The sequence below is a fragment of the Artemia franciscana genome, chromosome 7 (genome assembly GCF_032884065.1).
Source record: "Artemia franciscana chromosome 7, ASM3288406v1, whole genome shotgun sequence".
Lineage (NCBI taxonomy): Eukaryota > Metazoa > Arthropoda > Branchiopoda > Anostraca > Artemiidae > Artemia > Artemia franciscana.
Window position 1 is genome coordinate 37,441,610 of NC_088869.1, and position 24,813 is coordinate 37,466,422.

General features: G+C 35.0%; 1 protein-coding gene across 2 annotated transcripts in view; it reads right to left on the reverse strand.

Annotated features, from left to right (window-relative positions):
* The window catches only part of LOC136029232 (uncharacterized), a 58,111-nt gene that overhangs the window by 14,657 nt on the left and 18,641 nt on the right, over nucleotides 1-24,813 (reverse strand). For both annotated transcript variants that reach the window (XM_065707455.1, XM_065707454.1), the window contains exon 3: nucleotides 21,746-21,859. The gene's annotated coding sequence lies outside the window, so the exon portion shown is untranslated. The remainder of the gene's footprint in view (nucleotides 1-21,745; nucleotides 21,860-24,813) is intronic.

Below are 24,813 nucleotides of genomic sequence, written 5' to 3' on the forward strand. Positions count from 1 at the left end.
TAGTTCAAAATATATAAAAACATAATTTTTAATAAATAGGTTTTATTTTTTTACGTCAATTGATGCATAATTAGTCATATGTGAAAAAATCATAGAATTTAGTTAAAGATATAATTGACTGTAGAGAAATAAAGAAAATTAAGCAATATATCTAATTAAGTTAGTTCATTAAATTGAAATACGGTCAAATGTATATTTGTATTATTAGTATTTATATTTATTTGACTTTTCTTAGTTATTAATTGAAGTTAAAATGTAGATTAAATAATAATAATAAATGAAGGTACGACATCTATTGAAATAAATTCCTGTGACAAGTTTCGAAAGGTTATATTTTCTTTCTTTATATAAATTTATTTTTATGAATTAGTTTCTATTAGTGTAGCAAGGGAATTAACAAAGAGAGGTGACAGACTTAATTGGAGATAAATAGTTTTGGCTATGTATTTGCTCATTAGAATGGGAGGAATACAATATTCGGACAGTGTGAAGTAACAAAACAATTCATACTTGTTAATATGCACAGTAATTGTACTTAATACATTATGCATTCAGACCCACTATATTCCCCCCAACCCTATTTATCAAGTTTGTTTTTAAAATATGAAATGAAAAATCATACTTAGGTATATTCAATTAGGATTAAGCTTGAGAGAAACAGGTTCTAATTGAATGAAAAATATTAGGTCGGCACTGTATAATATAAGTTCCATAATAAATTACGTATTATATTAATGAATATAGACGCTAAAAAGGTACGGGAATAGAAACTAGGCAATGAATACAAAATCTGGCTGGCCCCCTCATTGAAAAAATAACCATCGTTATATTTAGCAAATATATATTTTGCAATGATGCGAACCAGCAATAAGTCATTGCATGAGTTGAGAAGAAAATGGGGAACAAGGCAGGGATTTGTTAACGTTCTAGGAGAGGCTGAATTATAGATGTTGATTACCTCTTTTGGACAATGGTTTCCAGGCAAGGATTTGTTAATTTACGTAATTATTTTTCCCTTAAAAAAAGTAAAGAATGAAGTACATTTTCCGGAAAATCTATTAAATCTGTTAACATAAATTTATTAAGTAGTAAATAAACTTTTTTGAATTTTCAAAAAGTGATGTCGTTACTGTTTGATGTCATTTTGAATTTTGACTATGTTTCAAATGCTTTTTTGCATATGATAAAATGAAGTCTCTAATGTTATTTATGTAGTAGAATTTTGTATCGTTGAACGCATATAAGTTTAACAGAACAATTCTTGATACTGTATTAACTAAAGGTATGTTTATGATTTTATATAAACATGTGTATGTATGACTGAACTTATTTGTAATTTTTTTTTTAAGTGGGAGCTTTGAAAATTGCCCTTCGTAAGAAAAAAATTAGAGAAGTCTTGGAGGGACACTTAAAGATGAACAAAATGAATGCCGAGATGAACCACGAGAGCGAAAGCTAGAGGATTTTCCTCCAGAAAGAGGATGCAGTACGTTCGGCGAACAATGTCTACAACTAAATCAGTGAAAGCGAAGAATGTAAGTACAAAGATCAATTGCTTATCCTAATTGCAGGCACACTCTTCTTCTTTATATTTATATCTTTATATTTGTATCTGCATTATTCTTAATTGCAATAGTTTTCTCTAAATAAATGAATGTGCATACTACTGAAATAAAGTTAATGTTTAAATAATTTCCCCATTTATTCGATGACATTTTGTTTGAAAATGTTTTTTTTTTAGAATTTGTTATAAGGTATCATTATGCCTAAATTCCTTTTATAATGCCACTGATTTGATTATAGCACAGCATATGACTTTATAAAATGTACTACCACTACTCTGGGGGTTAATAATTTGTGCCAGTTTAGTTCTGTCTCTAATATTTCTCTCGTTTCGGGAAATAAAGCTTTCAATAGTCATGGATTTTCTTTCTGTATGACCTATTCTAATACTTTTAAATGTATTCGTGATATACAAATAGAAGTTTCCGAAAAAAAATTAAAAATTATATATACTGATATACAATTTAATAACTAAAAAATAATGCACGTAGATTTAAAAATAGTATTCAGGAAATAATTATATTGTTTCTATTGTTTTCGATCTATAAGCGCAATAGATCGATACTTTTGGAACAATATACGAAACGAATAATTTACAAAAATTATTTAATTTAAGTCTAATAGTTTAGTAATATGAAAATTTCAGCTATGAGCGAACTCTAAACTAAAGAATGTGCATAAAAAACTCATAATTGTACTCTATCACATTTATTTTAAAACAGACGTGAAATGACTCAGTATTCAGCTGAGGTTGCCAATATTCCGTCAGTTTGGAGAGGGGATGGAAACTAATGATACAAGACAAAATAATAAAATTTTATTTTCTTTTAGACCTCCCTAAACTGATTATGCATTCGACACAGGAGTGCACTCATGATTGATTTTCAAAATTATTTAATAAATTTAAATTCAATTCTCACTGGACATTTCTAGAGTAATAATTAAAAAGTGTTTAATTGATGTTTATATAGAAAAAATTAATAAAAAAAACTTGATCCTGTGTTTGGAGGTTTGTCTGTGAAACCAGACGTAAAAGGGGAGCTCGAGCTCGACAACAGCATCAATTTGCATAGCCAATGCATTCAGCCAGTATTAAAAATCAACATGAATTCCAATCATTCACAGGAGAAATAAATGTCAATTCGTTACATATTTGTACTGAAAAAATCCGATTTATAAATATATAGCCAAAATTATTTAAAGCCATTATTTGAAAATCCAACGAAAGGAAAGAAACAGATACAACATAGATTTGTTGAAAAATTATCTAGATTTGTTGGGAAAAAAGTTCAAATTTAATTTATCCAATACTTCAAAATTTCTAAACTACAATAGGTATGTCAATAGCTATTTATTGTCTCTCCTTAGGAGCACTGAATAACAGAATTCATTCCAAAGTTAAAGAATTATTTATTCCTAAAAGTGAATGAAATTTGTTAATTTTGATTAATTACTGTATAACTAAAGTAAGAAATTACATATGCCGTATTCATATTGTAATATTTTATGCTTAAATTTTCTAGTCTTGGAAACAAAAATTACAAAATGTTTCAAAAGCAATTTCTAGGTGTATTGCTGCTTTATTAATTTTATTCTGTGATTATTGTGCTATTCAAATTTATATAATTATTCAAATTAGATTTGTAATATGTAATTGAAATATGATAAAAATAATTATTCAAAAACGAGATAAACCTTTAAAAATTAACATTGCCATTCAATTTATTACTTTTGCACTTTCCTGTAGTAAAAGTCTAGTTCACCAATATTTTATTTGGCAATTATATAGAGGAAGATTTTTGTAAACAATGAACTGACCGAAATTAAGTGATAAGAAGTTAATTATTTAGTGTTGAAATTTAAAAAAATTATTAATATAGTGGTTTGAGAATGAACAGTTAATTGTTATTCCCCGACTAACAATGATGACATTATATAATTTTTTTGGCTTGTTAATTTTGCGAATTTTGTGAAACTCGTTAGTAGGGAACATATAGCTGAATGCATACCGTATTTGAAACGAGTTTTTCCAATTTTGACATGTATATATTTATTTTCGGTAATTGCTTGATTAACGTTTTGTTCTTGATATAGTTATAAAATGATATTACAAAGAAATAGAGATATACTGTGGGATTGTTTGAATTAATTGATGATTACAGAATAATTATAAAGAAGCAGGGAAATGTATTTTGTATGTAATCGATTATAATTGGATAATTATAAATTTAATTCGATTTAAAGTACAATTTTTGGAATATTTTGTTCTAAAAATCTCAATATTAAATGTTAGAAAAATCTTTGGATAACTAATTTTGAAGAACTGGTAAGTTACCTAAATACAAATGTTCCCTTTGGGTTGGTGTTATTGTTCCAAAATGTTAATTACTAGGGTTCTATATTTAATTAATGCTTTTTTATATGAGACATGTGTAAATACAAAGAGTGTAGATTCAATTTGATCGTCTAATTTGTGAGACTATCAATAAATGTACAATGAGATGTGTATCAACTTTGAGCTACTGAGACTCAATATCTGTTCCTTTTCTAGATGATCGAGCTCCTGAAACATCCTGAGTTACTCCGAGATCTAGCACCCTGAGCTATTCCAAGAAGAAGAAAACTTCAAAATTAAAGAAAAGTTGTTTTTCTCTTCGAACAAATCTAATAATTTAGAGAAGGTAAAAAAATTTATAAGAAAACATTTTGATATCATTGTGTAAATAATATAAAACGTTGTATATGTTTTGACCAGACTTATAGGTAGAAGATTATTACTTGATTTTTGAGCGTGCCATTACGATAGAATAACACTTATTCTTTCTAGGTAGACGTTATAAATGGATAAATTGGAGATTGTAACAAAATAATACTTTAAAAAAAATATTTTCATCAGTTGTCAGACAAATTATTACACTTAAAGGCAGACAAATTATTCACAAAGTGTATAAAAGAATTTGGGGACAAGGAACAATTACAGAATTTTAATATTTAATAACCTTGACTCGCCTACCTAGGATCGCAGAAAGTTTCGTCTAATATCCCAATAAGAAAAGGGTAACGTAAAATAGATGAAAATTTGTCAGAAAATAAAGATTGGTAGTGTTTATTTTGAAATAGTTAGCGATAGCAGCTTGAGGAAATTGATAATTTATTGAATAATAAAACTTTACAATTACTCCATATATATATGTATATATATACACACATATATATATATATATATATATATATATATATATATATATGTATATATATATATATATATATATATATATATATATATATATATATATATATATATATATATATATATATATATATATATATATATATTAAGGCAACACCACCTATGTAAAATTAACCCTGGGGAGTTCTCCCCCCCCCCAAAAAAAAACCCTCTCGTTGTGAAATAGGCATGTGATAATGATATACCTTGTAGCTTCATCCAATGATGAAGTTTCAAATGACTGGTTTATCTTCAACCCAGAGAATGCAATGCACATGTGGTGCACCTCTCGTTTTGTATTCAATTCACCAAAAGTAAATCTTGATATTACCAAAGACAAGATTCAACCTTGCACAGATAATGTTGTTTAATATGGCCCTCCAGTTTTTGTGAAAATGTACAGCCACCAACACAGGGTCCATTGCTGTTAATTCGGCTGGAGTCATTTTATCGACGCCAACCACATTATATGGTTGGCTAAAAAGTTAAAATTTTTAATAGTACGAATAAAGTAACCTCCAATTCAAATATCTAATATACTTATATCAAATGGATTTAGTTTGTTAACTGATTTAGCAGTGTTTATATCTTCTGTTTATTAAAGGTACCAAAGTAAAAGTTAATACTTCGTTGGTTTATCCTTGGCCTCAAATCATACGATTGCCCATACAATATTGAATTTTATCGTTTAAATAATATATATTATTTAATTATGTATAAATATAAATTATAAATATATATGCAGATCGTTTTATATATTGTCAATAAGTGTTGAGACCTGTAAATTATGTTGAATGTTTGTTTAAGAGTTATATATTGCACATTAGGGGAGTTGTCAATAAGTGTTGAGACCCGTCAATTATGTTGAATGTTTGTTTCATCACAGTAGATTCAATTAATAGGTAAAAGTGTAAGAGAGACGCGAAGCGCGAATACTAGGTAAATAGAAAATAAAAGTTATTTATTGCACATTAGGGGAGTTTCGGGAAAGTATAGCTTGACTGCAGGCAAAATCCGATAGCTACGATTTTTTGTATATTAATAAGTAAGAAGTGTTTAATAACGTCACTTTTTGAGTGGGGTCAGGACAATACTGCAGTACCTAGTTTACTGGTACTGAGCCGTTTCTGAGACTTTGGTCAGTTTAAAACTTACTTTCAATGATGAAACAACAACAAAAAATTAACAGAAGTTACAATCCTTTAGATTCTGATCTTCTTAAGGCAATAAAAAAAATCAATGGTATTTGTTGAAATACCTTTTGGAAAAAGGAGCAAGTTCCAAAAGTTGTCTGTATTTGCATAATGCTGTTCGGTTTGGAAGTCGTGACATTTGTGACTTACTGATTGGAAATGAAGCCGAAATTGATATTTTTAATGAGGCCGACGAAACGCCGTTGTATATTGCGGTAAAAACAGGAAAAAAAGTTTAGTCGAATATCTACTAAAACGTGGGGCAAATCCAAGTCCTTGTTGCTTTTTACACCGTGCTGTACACACAGGAAGACGTGATATACGTCATTTGCTTATTTCGTATGGTGCTGAAGTAAATGCTACAGATGAGCATTGTAATAGACCTGTAGACATTGTTAAAAACCAAAAGAATTTTCACTTAATCCAATATCTTCTGCATAATGGTGCAAGTTTATTCTAAAATTTGGACAACAATGAACCAGCTTTAGCTGCTGCTATGAAACACAAAACCAGAGAATTGTGTGAATTACCTACCATAGGTAATTTACCTGTCTTCTTTACCTACCAAGATACTTTTTCTTGAGGCTGTAAAAGCCTCAATGTTTCCCAAAAAATTAAGTCGAAGAATATTTGAAAAAAGGGCAAAATCCCAACTATGTCTCCACTTAGCTGTTTTGAACGAAATTACTAAACTTGTTGACATGCTTATCAAGTATGGTCCCGAATTAGATATTCTGAATCAAACAGTTCGTGGTAACGAACTGTAGTAAGGAGCGACCCAGGTCAATAGCAACCAAAACTCTAAAAAATGGGGGTTTGATATCAATAGCTACATCAAAAGAATTGCATTTTAATGATGATTTTAAATATATAAGTTTAATCAAGTTTAGTCTTACGAATCAAAAGTTACGAGCCTGAGAAAATTTGCCTTATTTAAAAAAATAGAGGAAAACAACCCCTAAAAGTCACAGAATCTTAACGAAAATCACACCATCAGATTCAGCGTACCAGAGAACCCTGCTGTAGAAGTGTCAAGCTCCTATCTACAAAAATGTGGAATTTCGTATTTTTTGCCAGAAGACAAATCACGGGTGCGTGTTTATTTGTTTGTTTTTCTTTTCCCCAAGGGTCATCGTATCGATCAAGTGGTCCTAGAATATCGCAAGAGGGTTCATTCTAACGGAAATGAAAAGTTCTAGTGCCCTTTTTAAGTGACAAAAAAAATTGGAGGGCACCTAGGCCCCCTCCCACGCTCATTTTTTCTCCAAAGTCAACGGATCAAAATTTGGAGATAGTCATTTTGTTCCGCATAGTCAAAAGCCATGAAAACTATGCCTTTGGGAATGACTTACCTCCCCACAGTCCCTGGAGGAGGGGCTGCAAGTTACAAACTTCGGCCAGAATTTACATATAATAATGGTTATTTGGGAAGTGTACAGTATTTTCAGGGGATTTTTTTGGGGGGGTAGGGTTGAGGGGAGGGAGCTATGTGGAAAGATCTTTCCTTGGAGAAATATGTCATGGGGGAACAAAAATTCAATGAAAAGGGCGCAGGATATTCTAAAATTACAAAAAAAGAGAAAAATTAACACGGAAAAGTTTTTTCAATTGAAAGTAAGGAGTAGCATTGAAACTTAAAACGAACAGAGATTATTACGCATATGAGGGGTTCTAAAAATACTTTAGGATAAAGAGCGAGGTATTTAGGAGGAGATAAATACCTCGCTCTTTATGCTATAGCATTTTTAGTAATTTCAACTATTTATTCTACGGCCATTCGGATTCAGTGGTCATTCTTAAAGAATTGGGACAAAACTTAAGATTAAGTGTAAAGAGCGAGGTATTAACGAGGGGACAAACCACCTCATTAACATAATAAAAATTTAAGAATATTACGTAAGCTAATTCTTAAGTTACGTATATTTTTTACTAAAACCGAAAAAAACTAGGCTTTTCCCACCCCTAATTTCTCAAAATCGTCTGATCAAAACTAAGAGAAAGCCATTTAGCCAAAAAAGAATTAAATGCAAGTTTCATTTTAATAATTTATGTGTGGAGAGCCAAAATCAAACATGCATTAATTCAAAAACGTTCAGAAATTACATAAAAAAAACTAGTTTTTTTAACTGAAAGTAAGGAGCGACATTAAAACTTAAAACGAACAGAAATTACTCCGTATATGAAATGGGTTGTCCCCTCTACAATCCCTCACTCTTTACGCTAAAGTTTGACTCTTTGCCACAATTCTGCTTTTTAAAACAATCAAAAACTTTAGCGTAAAGAGCAAGGGATTGCGGAGGGGACAACCCATTTCATATACGGAGTAATTTTTGTTCGTTTTAAGTTTTCATGTCGCTCCTTACTTTCAGTTAAAAAAATTAGTTTTTTTTATGTATTCCTTTTTAAGAGTTCAGGAAGTCCTTCAATTTAAATTTATGGTAGAAGCGACTATTATATTCATAAAGAACATATAAAAGGTATCGAGTGGTATATCCATTTTTGTGAATGCCCTAATCCCTTTGAAAAACCAATACCTTACATAAATATTGACCAAGTTGACCCAGATAAGTAAACAAAGACAGTCAGTCCAAATAAATATGTTTGTCAAATGACACTGGCCCCTATATTATCAAGAAAGTTTATTCTTGAGTGATCAGTTATTTTCCAGGAAGGGGGATAGATTTCCCTGGAATAGGTTAGAAACACAAAAAAAAAATTTCAAAGCCTTTCTTGGAGAGAAAGGGAAAAAGAGTTGGAGTAACCTTTAGACATGATGTATTATGCTTACTATAAATTATAGCTAGGACTCTCTAGGTGGCTGTCAGTTGGTTCATCAAAGTTGTGTTTCTCTGAGTCAATGACTATCTGTGTTCTGCAATTTAAACAGAGGGTAAGGGTCTCCCTTACCCTAGTCTATGAGTCATGTGTGTAAAATGTAATGACAAAATTTCTGTCAGAGTCAACAATTGTCAGCCTGCTTTGTCATTTATTGTTAGTTGGGGTACAGAAGTAGTATTTTTCTTCCATATCCACCAGACTTGGGTTTTTGATGCATTGAAGTTGATAAATCAGCTTTGGAGGTTCTCAATTAATGTATCAGTGTCATTATATCTTGATATGATGTAAACTTCCTATAGAATTTTTTGTTACTTGCATGGATTTTGGTAGTGCTGATGATATTTCTGTTCATTTTGTTGATGAAGAGTACAAAAAGGAGAAGACCAATGATGCCATCATGTATCACCCTGCTGATCACTTTTGCCTAATTGGAGATGCTCTCACCCTCTCTCACTTTTTGTGTTTGATTTCTGAAGAATGATTCTGTCCAGAATAGTATATGTCTTGGCAAATTGTACTGTTGGAGTTCATCCGTTAGATTTGTATGCATTACACTTTCAAAAGCTTTTTTTGACATCAAATAGTACTGTTAGGATGGCCCAAGGTATAGGCTCAGAGAATTTTCTCTGTGGATATACAGAAATTGGATTACAGCTTTGGACCAATATTACATTGACTACTTCTTTCTCCTGTGCCCAAGCTTATTCTAGTTTTTCCTAATGGAACTTGATGGGTAGCCAACTAGAAGAGGCTTTTTATCAAATTATATTTTATAAGCAGGATAAAGTTGCGTATAAGAGCTTAGATCAATGAAATTTTTATTATTTCATCATAATTTGGTCTACTGTTGAATTCTTGGAGCATTATTATTATTAATTCACTTGTTTATTTCAGTGAGATGAAGCGTTGGGCAGTACGTCCAACAGAATCCACAGTAAATCTTAAAGATGTAATGCAAGAGCAACAGTCTAGTAATATTCTAGAAAGGTATGTTTTTGTATTTATTAGGCATCTATTACAGTACTTGAGATTGTCTTCTATTTTCACATTTAATATCAGAAGCAATACTCTAGTCTTGTACTAGAATCATTTGTCTTCAATATAGTATTAATCTCTTCTGTCTTCATGTCTTTTTCAATAAAATATTATAAGCTACAACTCAGGTATCAGAGGCAACACTAGAGTGTTATAGAAAAGACCAAAAGGTTTTAATGTTTTACTATTATTTACTTTTTTTCCTTAGAGGTACTTAAAAAGGTGGTTGTATAAATTTTAGATGGGTATCGTTCAATTACAAATTGGAAATTCTATTGCCCTTTTTAGGATACAAAAGTGATTGGATAGACAACTAGCTTCCTCTCCATGAAGTTCTTGTGTCCTTTTTAAAAATCAAAAATAATTAGCGGACATATAGCCCCCTCATGTCCTCTTTTCCCCAAATGCTTCCAATCAAAGTTTTGAGATTGTCATTTTGATCAAAATTGTCTAAAAATCAAATTACAATAACTACAGGGTGACACAACCCCCTATAGACTGGACAGGTGTTGTAATATTTGCCCCAGGGACCATATAAGGCTTTTGTGGAAGAGCTAGCTGTATAAACTTTATAGGAGACTTATTTGATTGGAAATTGGAAGATCTAGTGTCTTTTTAAGAGTCAAAAGAGAGTTAATAGGCAACTAGTGCTCGAGAATGCACATAAGTGTTCCCACAGTTCAATTTCAAGTGTTTTTGTCACCCAATCGGTACAGTAAGAAGGAAATTGAAAAAGGCAAAATCACGGGTCATAGCTTTTAATAATAACGATCAAAGCAGTGACACAAATATATACCGAATATTTCAGATGCAAATTTGAAGTTCATACAAAGGTATGTTCAATTGTCTAAAATTGAGATAGTGGCCATTGTGTTTGAGTGTGCAGAGAAGTGCACGCTCAAACACAATTTTTCAAAATTTTGATGGTGTCACCCTATCTGCACAATAAGCAGAAAGATGGAAAAGACAAAATCAAGGTTCATAGTTTTCAATGATAACGACAAAAGTTGTAACATAAATATTTACCAAATATTTCAGATCTAAATATTGCATTCAACCCAAGGTATATTCAATTCACTAAAATTAGAAAGAGAAAGAAATCAATTATATATATATATATATATATATATATATATATATATATATATATATATACTCATAGAATAAAAACAAGGATTGGGTAGCGAGATAAGATGCTGTGCCTAAACGTTTCTCTGTTGTCGAGCGTAAACAGTTATGCCGCCATGTCTGCTTTAAAAGTGTTATTTATGCATTACACCTTATTTGTGTAAATATTTAGACCCTAAAAAGTCAGACCCTACCTCCCATCTTCCCTCATGTAGTTTGTTTTTTACTCTTTCTCGGAAAAATTCCGGATTTGGTCCAGATAAATGAAAGAATGAAAAACAGGTTCATAATGCTCAATGAAGACAATAGAAACAGTGATATGCATTGCTAAATAGCCTCAAGCGAAAAAATAAATCCAAAGAGATTTCCGAAGCAAAGGTGTTGTATATTTAGTATGTTGGAACAAGTAATGTAGAATCGTAAATAATGAATATTTTCTGTGACGACGTTTACCCAGAACCTAATTGTTTGGTGAAGCATTTTTGTGTGAAGATGGTCATTTTTTCTTTTTTTTTTTTGGTTCTACAGTAGTGGAGTTACTCAAACCTGTTTCGTAGACGAAGAAGAAAGAAGAAGAAAACTTAAGGCTCGGCTCGATGGAGAGAAGGCCCAAGATGAAAGACTGAAACATCTGAAGATGGATTGGCCCATATTAGAGGTACATGTATAGCCATGTTTAGAGTTATTTTTAAAATATTTAATTTATCCTTTAACCCTAAATATATGCTATGCCTAAATTATGCATGTTTCATTTTAATATAACGCTTTTATTTAATTTGAACATATTGATTTCTGAAGGTGAAGGGGGATCAAGATTGTCGGGAGTAAGGGGACAAAAAATACATAATTTTAAGATTGTTATTCATATTTGTATAATTTCTGACATTCTTCGTAAAATTCCTTCAGGAAGGGGTTAGAGGAATCTGATATCTGGTTATTTACTTACCAAAAGAGCTATCATAAAACTAATTGCCGAACTAAGCGGAGAAAAAACTGAAAATGGTAAGCCGTGTTGTTTTTTAGTTCTATTACCATTAAGAGAGAATAACTGTCCACGAAAAAAAAATTAAACTTGAAAAAATATTCAACTTATAGACGAGGACCATGAAACGCATGTTTCAAAGATTTTGTCGACTCTTCGTTTTTAATTTCAGTCCCTTTACTTCCGCAGAAAAAAAATAATACTACACAATTGTTTAGTAGTGCAAATCGCTGGTATTTTTAACCTTAATACAATGTGAGTATATCATTGTCTTTTATAAAATGAAAAAATCTACTCAGCTCCTCCCTCTTTACCTTTAATTATAATCTGAGTGATTCCGCATTCTTCTCTGAAGTGGAAGTCAGGATTTTGTGAAAATATTCAATATTTTTCAAATTTTGTGTATTTTGGTCTTGGGGGGGATCATATTTCGAACGAGAAAAACAAATAATTAGTCATTGTAACCGTCAGGTTACATATAACGTAAAAGGTATAACTGGCTCAACTATAGTCAATCCACAATAGCCTAACACACAATTTAGCCAAATTTTAGTCAAGTTAGGCTGAACGGACTATGGTTTGTATAAAATATAAATAGATCATTTTTAACTTGTGTCAATATTGTTAACTCATCTTTTAATTTGACGAGTAGCACCGCTTTCGAGTAGCAACCGATCGTAAGTTAAAAATAACTTTTTAACCAATTAACCAAGTTCAAAAAAAAAAGATGCACCATGCTTGGCTGAACTGAAGTATGCGCTAGGTGGTGAAGGCCACGGTGCATTCAATCTAAAGTGCCGAGTAATCCACAATGCCATTGCTAAGCGTGCCTCGAACAAGAAACAACTGGATTAGTTACGTTTTCTGTGCGTTCCTTCAACATACATGACACCCAAGACAAAGATTATTCGATAAATCAGAAAATGAACGATTTTGACATCGTTTCGCTATAGCAACATCTGTTGTCAGCTACAAGTGTTAGTTCAGTAAACAGAAGTAACAAAAATGACGTTTACACAGCCTGTGCCAGAAATACGAAGGGTAGACCTTCCGGAGGGCTTGCATGTGTTGTGAGTGATAGACTTTAGTTCTTTTCTCCCCAGTGTATGCACTCTTGCGATAATTTTATTGCCCTTCGATTTGCAGACTTATTGATTATCAATACTTACCTACTTCCTGAGAAAAAACAGTTTTATCACTTACCAAATTCACAAAAATTTTGTCATCTCTGATAAATTTTCTTCGAAATTTGAAAGTCATAGCTATAAGTGGATATTAGTGGGAGACCTAAATTGTAACATAAATATAGAGTCAACTCCGTCTGATCTTGTCCTTCAGTCCTTGCCAAATGGATATCAGATAGTAGCTAAGAATACGGATTTTTCGGATATTCATAATAGTGGGAAAGTGTCAGATATAGACCACCGTGTTTACTCGGCTGGTGTGATATGCTCGAGTGTCGAGGTTCATGATCAGGAACGAGATTTTGATCCCCTCCCCCTATCTTTCGCCGTTTCTGTTTTGCATTCATTGGCCAGAATCAGTTTGAATCTTCTGTACGGGGCAAAAAATGATATAATAACCGTAAATAGAACAAAGCGAACTAGACTTTATATAGCTGTACTTGGGCAACTCTACTCTCATGTGTGACGGTTCCCTACCATTTACTTTGTACCAGTGTTTTCTCGCCTAAAGCTTGATCCCAACTCAATTCTTACTATTCTGGTATTGTTGCCTGCCTCAAATAAGTTAGTCTATTGTTGTCTCTGTTTTGTGTATTCGTTCGAAAACTAGGAGTTCTTTATGGAAAAAGCACTGTTAGTTAAAAAATATTCTAAGGAGGGAACGTGCCTTGTAACGTCTGCGGAGAAAGAAGACCCTGTTGAGTTTGACGGTAGCTCGTTATTGTGGAGTGATATGAGAGGTGTAGCATAAGTGGGAGATGCTAACGTCGGCAATGACATACCACTACCGTTGGTCTGGCTTACTTTTAAACTGCCCTGGTAACAGCTTTCACTTGGGTAACAGGTAAAAATGTTGCATTCGTCAGAATCACCTGTTCGAAATGAGTAGTAAAAATAAGGATAATATTAGTCAACAGGCACCTTCGGGAGCGCTCGGACTGTTGGAACGAGGTGAAGCTAGAGAGAGGGCGGATACAGCCATGCCCAATAACTTAATTTACGGAGTGAGACAGTGTCTTTAGTGTGAAACAAGACTCTTGAGTTACAAGCTCCTAGTTGAGCATATGGTTCAGAAACATTAAGTTAGGAGTGTGGCTTGGCGGTACCCAAGGTGCCCAAAGACCTTTGACAATGTGGCTGGGGTGACGGAGCATCTCTCGCATTGCAAAGGTTCTGCCCCACCAGAGGCCGCTGAATCCGAGGCGTATTGCAGGCGAAAGAGACTGGGGAGTGGATGTGATGAAGTGAATGAAATGAATAGGAAACGAATGCGGAATGAATAAGGAAACGATAAAAGTGGAGTAGGTAAGGGAATAGGGGACACTGGTCTTATTGGAACGCCGGGCCCTTTGGGACCCAGTATCCAAGCCAGATTTCAGAATGAGACTGAGGGACGATTAAAGTGTGTTACTATTGGCTGTGGCAGGAGTTTCACATCTGCAACGGATCTGGGGCAGCATATGCGGCACCCGATCGTACATAATGAGATATTTGTGGGAATTAAAAGGGCTCGATGGAAGGAAGACGAGTTGAGACGTGTCGCACACATGAAGATAGAAAATGGAGACCTGGTTAACATCAACCAGTGCATTGCTTCCAAACTGTCAGGTAGAACAGACGAGGCAGTTGAGAAAGTCCGTGGTCAGGGCGATTACCTTGAGATACAGGAGGACCTACGTCGTCAGGCAACTGATGGTCGTGCTAATCTGGTATCTTCGCCGAATAAAAGGTATAGAACCATTGAGCCCTTATTAGCAAGCGAGGTAAATGAGTATCAAGAAGATGGCGATGAAGCTATATTTAGAAGTCAACCCGAGGTTTCAATTCCACAGTTTGAAGGAGCGACCCTTGAAGCGAGAAGCTTGAGGACCACCGCCCTTCTAGATGTGGAAGGTAAATCTCTTTAGGGAGTTCTCGGACAGATACCTTAATGGTGCAAGGGAAGAACGTATGACGAGCAGCGATGGAAGTGGTTGGAGAAGGTCTGGTAACAGACAACAGCCTACTAAGGACGCCAGAGCCAACCAAAGAGTAGAAAAGGAGAGACCATCAGAGAAGAGATTTTGGCTAGCTCAGGAAATATTTAAACACAGTGAGATAGATTGCTTAGATGCGATCCAAAGCATGAATAGGTTTCAAAGAGGAGACTCTCACAACCAACGAGAAGGAGGAGCTTCTCGGTGAGTACAAGGTCTTGTTCGATTCAAACCCCCTCGTAGATAGGGAAGGATTCATCCCTTCAGTAAACAAGCTGGGGACGGAAGTGACATGTTCAATCACGCTCGAGGAAGTAAGTAGTACCCTCAACTCTTTTGATGAGAACCCAGCCCCCGGGCCGGATTCCATCGGATATTCTACCCTCAAAGGAGTAGATGCCCATATCTTGGCAGCTCTATTTAATGCCTTTATGGGATGTAGTAAGATTGCTGGTTGCTTGAAGACCTTGGTCCCAAAAACCTGGGCACCGGTTTGTCAGGAAAGAAATTTCGGCCCATTAATATTGCAAGCTACATTTTGCGCTTGCATACGAAAATATTGGTAAATAGGCTTAGCGCCTACGAGCAGTTGAGTGGCGTTCAAAGAGGATTTGTGAGAAGACCTGGCTGCTTCAAAAATGTATGAACAGTCAGAGAACTAATCAAAGCAGCAAGAGAGGAAAAAAGATCTATTGCCATCGTAGCAATAGACTCAGCAAAAGCGTTTGACTCAGTGCGGCAGAGTGGTGTGCAGAGGGCGTCGAATCGATTTGGAGCGAGATCCCTGGTGCCGTATTGTTGAGACCGTTACTTGGACGTGGATACACGGCTGAGTGTTGGTCTGCAGCAGTTGGGTCACATTTATGCGGAATGGTGTCAAGCAGAGGGACCCTTTGAGTCTGTTTTTTTTTCAAATTGGGTATAGATGAGCTCCTTACCACCGTGAATCAAGACCTAACCGTTAATCAGGGCGTTGGATTCAAATATGGCGGAGTAAAAGTTGCAGCCATAGGGTATGCAAATGATTTGTTACTAATTGCATAGACCCGTCATGGGGCTCAATTGTTAATGGATGGGTTGACCACTTTTTGTAGGAATCGGCACCTATGGATCAACCCTAGTAAGTGTCAATCGTTTTGTCTAGCATGGCAGGGAAAAGCCAAGAGCCAAAAAATTTTGGGGAACATTGTTTGCTGTTCTGAAGATAGAGAGCAGGAGTCTTCGGTGGGGGAAGGCTCCCTACGTGTTCCAGCCTTTAGCGTGACTGGGGCTCTGAGTTACCTTGGGACCCAGATAAGACCTGATGGAAACTGTGAGGTCAAAAGGTCAGAGTTCGCGTCCTCGCTGGCAATGGCCCCCTAAAAGGGACACAGAAGGTACGCCTGGCGAAGTTACTGGTTCAACGTCCGCTTTATTATGTATCTGTGGCGGACCTCAACATGAGGCAGATAGAGCCTTGCCCTCTTTCGTGAAGAAAAAGTTACACCTTCATAAATCAGCTCCTATCAGTTTTCTATACACAAAAACCAGGGACGGTGGCCTTGGCCTGCCCTGTATCTACAAAAGAGTGATGATGTTCCTAAGGGGTCAATTGCGCAAGCTTCGGACCTGGTCAGACTTGTGGATCATTGCACTGGCACAGACCCAGTTGATACAACGATTGCAGCATCGAATAAAAAAGTTTAATGATCGTAATTGGCAGCAGGAATTCTCCCAGACTTGGCCGGGTCAAGGGGCGGATACTTTAAAAGCAAGTCCTTCGGCCAACTTCTGGCTTCCAGGCCAGACTAAGTTTTTATGGGAAGTGTTTATAATAAGGCAGTGCAATTAAGAACGCAATTATACCCCACAAGACGCACCCAGTACAATACTGATCCCACCGCAACATTGGCAGGCAAGGGTGTTACTCGCAAGTAACTATTCAACACGTGCTGCAACCATGCTCGTTCGTACAAGGTGCGCGAATCAAGCGCCACGATAAAGTGTTTAGTTCTCTGGCTGAGTATCTGCAATGTGGTAATTTTAAATTCCTCCAGGAATCCTATTCGACAAATGGAACTCAATGGCTCCAGCCAGATTTAGTGATTTATAAGGAAGGGGTTGCCTATGTGGTGGATGTGACTGTGGCTTATGACCACAATGAAGTCTTTAAACGAGCTGCTGAAGAGAAAGTACGAAAGTACAGCGTTCTTACTCCTGGAGACATTCCTGGATTAGGAGAGATGAAAACTGTGGAGGGTCATCCCAATTGTTCTTGGGACACTAAGTGGCTGGAGGACCAAATCAAAACTCAACAAGGTACTCAAATTACCTCGTAGTTTTGCAGATTAACATCATTCAGACGATTAAGGAATCGATCATTATGTTGAGGCTGCACAGCAGTGTTCAGAGACAAAACTCCCGATACGACAACACCAACATCGCAAGGTCTCTTGTGAGTAATGTAAATGTATGTATGTGCGTAAATAGAAAGAATGATGGGCCTGCATCAAGAAATGCAGCTGATGTGAATAGTGGTGGATGATGTGACTACATGAGTGATATCAATTATTATATATTTTTGGGAATCAGGACTGCCCAGGAGTTACAGAGTACACTTGGTGTGCCAACGAGGATTACTCAGAGTTGAACTGCAATAACAGGTGATCACAAATCTCATTCCAGCCCCCGGTTGTTGGACGGACCTGTTCTGAATTACCAAAAAAACGGTTATATAGTGACCGCCCAAGGTAGGGCTGAATCGAAGATTCGGGGTCGGAGGTTCAGGTGAGAGTGCCTATGGTTTTCGTGGACAGTTCCGGGAGGATAATTCTGAGTAATTCGACCATTTAGGCTGCTGAACTTAGTGCTTTTGCTCAAAAACGTCCAAATTGTGTTTAATTAATTGAAGTTATAAATTTGCAACCGGAACCCCTGCAGAAAATCCACAGACCTTAGATGAGGGGCACTATAGAAAAAAAATTGAGCCTGTTGAATGGAAGCGGTGGAGAGAGGCTAAAAGGGATCTCAGTCCAAATGAACATGTTGTTGGTATTGGTATGGCACATGGTTACCGATAGAGAGCAACGGTCTAACCATTCACGGCCTTAAGCATCCGTGCAGCTGTGTAGCTATACTCAGTTGATGAGTGTGCGTGTGACGAATTGATAACCTCTAACAAGAAAAGTTGACTAGCATGCACGTGGGAGATCCAAGGTGTGTGTTTGTGAGATAGAGAGAGAGAGAGAGCTCATATTCCCTTTCATTTCCATTTAGGGTGAGAGTTTGAAACGGCTTGTTGGTTATAAGCCATTCAGTCTGCTTGACTTAGTGCCCTTTTCCAAAAATGTCCAAATTGTGTTAAATTAATTAAAATTATAAATTTGCAACCGGAACCCCTGCCGATAATCCACAGACCTTTTATAAGGGGGTCGCTATAGAAGAGAAAAATTGAGCATGTTGAATAGAAGCAGTCATGATGGGCTAAATGGGATCTCAGTCCAAATAAACACGTTGTTGGTATTGGTGAAGCATATGGTTACCACTTGAGCCACGCTCTAACTATTCATAGACTTAAGCATCCATGCACCTCTGTAGCTGTACCTGAAGAACCTTGTGAAAATGACTAGCGGGCTGCGCCAAAATTTCCGAAAGGTCGCACAAAAATGTCAGGTGGTCAGCAGGCTGGATATCCCTTGTCTAGAATTTAGTTGTAGATACTGTAGAAACGGCACTAGTACAAAGATTCTCATTACCAAAAGGAAGAAACTACAGGCGCTCAATATGAAGAAGTTTAATGTGTTTTGTCTTAAATTTCCCCCCAATGTAAAGATACTGGTAAGAACAAAGAAACAAAATGGAAAATTGGGGAATAACACTTTTTTTATAGCCCATTAACAACTAGCCCCATTTCACAAAATTATTTAGCTCGGTTTAGAAAAATGGTGTTATGTGAAAAATGATCTATAAACTGTTCCTGGAAGCTGACTGTACCGACGGAAGAGGAGTCCAAAAGGAAAGAAAAAGAGGAAAAAAGAGAAAATTGGAAACAATTGTTTGGGAATGAAAATATTGTCAATGTGTAAGTTTTGTGGACATAAATTTAACTAGTTCGTTGGCTTAGTTTGTTTGCACGGTTCAACTTAGTATACTGACAAAAACGTTGTACTCTCCTAGAAAGCTTAATGTTTTTGAAACAAATTAACTGAAAATCTTAAAAATCTTGGATTTTAAGAGTGAATGGGGGGTAAATTTGTTTATCTGGCATTAGTTATTTTGTTACTGCTAGTTGATGCTATCACAAAACATCCACCAAGAAACCAGCCTTTAGAAACAACAAAACAGCTTACACCAACATCGACACCGACACCAGAACCGACAATGACATGGTATGAAAGAGTAAGCAATTGTTTACTAAATTAATTGCTTACTAAAATAGATTTGCTGTATCTTTTCAAGTTTTTAATTCATTAATTCATCATTAGTTCAAATCTTTTAGCGTAAAGAGATATTTCTTTCTGAATTTTTTTTTCTTTAGTGCCAAAAGGTAATTTATAAGAATGGAACCTGGAGGCCACGATCAAAAGCCAGGAACCGTCCAAAACTCTTTGGAAGGTTAGAAATGTCACTGAACCATCGTCTATAAATAATTATCCTCCTATTTGCCACAGTAAAGTTAATTGGTAAGGAGGCGCCCTTTTCGTAGTGAATCACTTTCGACTTCAGTAAGTACATACCGACGAAAACCACAATACCTTTCTATCACAAACATTAGAAACAAGAAGAACAATAGGGAACTATTTTCGTAAGACAGTGGAATTCTAATTTAATGAATATTTCCATCCTCAGAAAAACATAAAGACATAAAACAAGAAAAACCTACAACACAAGACCAATAAAACTAAAATGAATTTTGTTTAAACAGTCCCAGTATCCTTACTTAAGCGAATTTCAACCTGGACTGATAAATAAAAAGAGGTGAAATAAGGCAATTAATTGAAAGAAACAGAAATAATTAAGGTAATGTTATTATTGCTAATTTTGCCTTTTTGGCAGCTAACCTCAAAGGTCTTTTTGTAACTGGTTCTGATTTAATGTCTGTTCGTTTTATCAAATATTTTGTAGATCGTTTTAATTAAATTTGTGCATTAAGCATTTATTGAATATTACCTTAAGTCCCAATTTAAGGAAATATTATTAATCCCAAAGATTCCTTCACATTGAAAACGTAAGACCTTGCGTTTCGATTAATGCTACGGTTGTTGCGTTTCATGTTACGGATCTTTACGTTTATATTCTTTCACATCCAAATTCTTCCCTTCACGCCAAACCGTTTATGTGCAATAAATTATAAACCATAACCGCAGAAAATGGTTCATAATCATCATCCGCTGAAGTTTGAATTTGTAAAACATGGCATCAACAAGTTGAAATTGTAACTCTGGAACAAGTAGTGACAGTGACGAGGATGATAATTGCCACTGTAGCTATCCTTGCGGAATCTAAACAGCTAAAAAGGTATGTTGTCCCATTTATTCCAATTTTCTTTAAATAAAACTTACGTGTTTTTTCTCTCTTTACTTTGAAAAGACATGTCTTTGCTTATTTTTTCATAATTTTATATGAGGATTGCTTTCCTTCCCAGCAAAATTTGTAAAGATTATAATAAATGCTTTAATGTCATGTGTTTTTTTTCAAACAAATTTTACCCTTTGTTTAAAGAAGCAATAGCAGCTAGAAATCAGTCTGCATTTATGATACTTTTACAACCTAATAAATTTATGAATATGTTTTTATCACAACCTAATTTATTTAATTTTTATTTATAGCCAAAATTTTGGCTAGAGAGTAAACCAGAAGTAATCCAAGAAGATTTTAGCCACAAATAAGAGAGCATCTTTGTCATGTGGAAATTCGAAGTAGGAATAATCAACCCGTGAGATTAGAAAGGTTGAACTTTTGGCTTTTTGACATTCAGTAGAAAAAAAATCTATATGTTTTAATAAAAACATGTGTTATCTTTTTTTATTTGTTAGTGGTAACTAGTTTTCGATTACCATTTTTTGATGTACAAGCTTCTTTTTATCAGCGTAACAATTTTGTTATCAATAATAGAATAAAGGTCGGCTAAATACCAGTTTAAGAATAAGAGATTAGATATGATTCTCAGAATAAAGTATAACCGAAAACTTAAAAACAAAAATTGCAACAAAAAATACATAACACAAATATAACAGTTGCAAAAAAAAAAAAAACAGCCAAAATTCAGGTGATTCAAGGACATTGGAACTATATGGCTCATGTTCTTTCTTGTTTTTTTTTTTTTTTAAGTGAAGGCATGAGGGAAGGTTAAATGTCTGCTTAGAAATAAGAGATGAGAAATAACGCTCAGAAGAAAGTATTAACAAAAGTTGGAGCACAAAAAATTACAGTAAAATATATCAACCAAAGCTGCAATAAACAATATTTGTTTTCTAGACTGACCCAGTGGTCAGTCTAGAAAAGGTCTTTTAGGAAAAATACGAAAATGAGCATTCTTATTTTTTTTTTCTAGGACTTAGTTTCCGAGACCCACCACCACCACACCCATCCCCCAAAAAATTAAGAAACTTGGCTAAGCCACTAGTAAGGTGACTTACTTTACAGTTGCGATTGATGCACTTCATTTCTCCCCAAGGAAGAATTCGAGGATTCCATTCACTGGGAGTCTAAAGCCCACAGCCACCATAGCATCTATCTGCGTCATTCTTAGCCTGTAAATTTAATGTATCAAAAATAATATAGTATAAATTATAGGGAAGAATCTATCACAGGTTAGTTACAACAGTTTTCATCAAGAAATTCAATTTTTTTATTTAAATATTGCAATTTTAAATAAACAATAAAGAAAAAAGGGGTGGGTAATCTTTTTATTAATCCCAAAGTTCCCTGTTTAGAATAAATATAGTTAATTTAAACTTTTCCATAATGTCGTTATTTCATCTAGGAATAATGAGAGTGTTTATACCGTACGAACTATAACATTTGAGCTATACATAAAATTTATAAATAATTTATAATTAATATTTGATGATTTGATGATCGTCCTATACTAGAAAATGAATGCTAAGACTAATTTCACTATATGTTCGTTCAATATTAACGGTACTAAGGATAAAGACGTTTCTTTAGATCAGAAATTAGAAAATTTTGATGTTTTATTCCTCCAGGAGCATCTCCTACCTTTAGTGAGCTTAAACTCCCTACAGAGAAGTAACGAACACTCAGTTTTTTCTAAAAGTGCACGCAAAACCTCTGGCAGACCATCAGGTGGCCTAGCATGTTTAATAAAAAAGACGCTGTTTTCACCAACCCCTTTATGCTATCACGAGAGTGATTGTTATATTGCTATTCGCCTTGCCAACCTTGTCCTCATTAATGTTTATCTCCCCTGCGACCAGAAATCCCTCCGAAGTTTAACTAAATTTACAAAATTTTGCTCATTAATAAAAAGAGAGTAATGGACTGGATTGGTTATTAATCGGTGATCTGAACTGTAACATTAACTCTTCATTAGTGCGGACTGAGCTTCTGTTAGATTCCTTACCGAGTAGTTGCAAAATTTTGAAGAAAGATGCCTCCCATTCCTATATCCATAATAGTGGCTCACTTTCAGACATTGACCATTGTATCGTTTCTTCTGGTCTCATCTGTGGCGAAGTCCATGTTGATCAGGATGAGCGTGATTACGACCATCTCCCCCTATCCCTCACTGTTACCCTTAATGCTACTGCGGAGAAGAACCTTCGTCCCAATTCTAGAAAATGGATTTCTAAAAGAGAATGGAACAAAGCTGACTGGCCTCTTTATTTTTCTACGCTTGTTAGCCTTCTATCAACGATTAAAGTCCCTTTTAATCTGTTGTGTACAAGCGTTGGGTCCCCACAAGCCAGAATTCAGCTTAATATTTATTATAGCCACATAGTATCGTGCTTAAAGAGGTCTGAAGAAGTAGCTGTTCCCCTATGTCGCTTTAGAGCAAAAACAAGAAGTTCAATTTGGAAGAATGACCCAGAGCTCAAAACAATAAAAATCGGGCTAAGTTGTGGCTAAAAATTTGGATAGCTTGCGGCCGCCCCTCAAGGGGTAATGTTTTAGATATTAAACAAAGAACAAAGCTTGATTTTAAACGCTATCTTCGAAAAATTAGGTACAATGGTGCTGAATTTCCTAAGTCTCCTAGCCAGTGGAAAAAAGTGATTAATGTCGCGCAGTTTGATAGATCACCTACGGCTGACCGAATCCCTAATTCATCATGGATCAATCATTATAGTAACATTTTCGATACAGTGATATATGCGGTTCATTTTCATTTTGCCAAGCTCTGTTCTAATCTGTTGCCTAACAAAATCATTCAAGGTCATGTACCTCCCGTTAGTGTTGACCGTGTCAAAAGAAGTGTAGAGAGACTTAAATCGAAATCTTATGATATAGACGGGATCAGTGCTTTTCACCTCAACACCGATTCGGAGGAATTAGTTTATCACTTGCAGTTACTTTTTCAGATGTGTTTATGTTCTTCTTTAGTCCCTGATTCTTTTTTAGTTGGTAACATTACGTCAATTTTGAAACGTGGTAAGGACCCAACTAGTTGCGCTTCGTATAGGCCTATTACGGTTGCTTGTACTTTAAGTAAAGTATTTGAATATGTTTTGCTCCCTGATCTCCTGTCTAATGTAGAATATATGTCTAATCAGTTTGGCTTTAAGCCGTATATAGGATGCCAACATGCTCATCGTGCTATAGTTTCGCTATTACTTGAAGCGCATAAAAATGGTTTTAAGGTTCATTTTTGTGCATTCGATGTTTCAAAAGCTTTTGATTCAATTTGTCATAGCCAACTTTGGTATTCTTTAATCCAACTTGGTGCAAATGTGTCTATTATATCAACTCTTCGTTTTTGGTATGCTAATTCATATGTTCGACTCAAGTCAGGTGACACCTACGTTGGTAATATCCCCATCCGTTCTGGTCTTAGGCAAGGAGGAGTCTTATCCCCTTATCTTTTTAATGCTTGTCTTTATTCCGTTTTGGAACGTATTAATCCATCATGTTTTTTAGGCCTAACTAATCTTTCGTACATTGCATATGCAGATGATTTACTTTTGATCAGCCGCACTAAATCTAGCCTAATTAAGTCGACCCAGCTTGTTTCTAAGTCTTTTGAGGAAATCAGCCTCAAACTTAATACTGAAAAATGTGAATATTTAGTTTTTAATGCTAAGCATCAAAGTAGTGATCTTGATTGTGGTTATTTTTCAGTTAAGCTCGTTTCTTCGATTCGGTGGCTTGGTATTAGTATTTGTTCTTCTTTATCGGCTTTTCGATCCTGTGGGCTAAATGATATTAAAAGTAAACTTAAAAAAGGGTACGCGAAAATTGTCCCCAACCGAGGCAGATTTTCACGAAAGGCTTTATCCAGACTTTATTCTACATATTGCGATCATTCTATATTGTTTCTTTCCGGTTTGCGCCCGTTGTTTAATAATCAAGATTTGCAGGGCATAAGAGTTATGTATTTTCGTTATTGTAAATATTTATTGTATCTGCCGCGTTTTTTATAGAAATCAGAAGATTATCAGAAAGTTTTGTGCCACTGATATTATTTTCGTTTATAAAAAACTCTATGCTAGATTAGGTGCTGAGGCCTGTCAACGCTTGGGCCCTT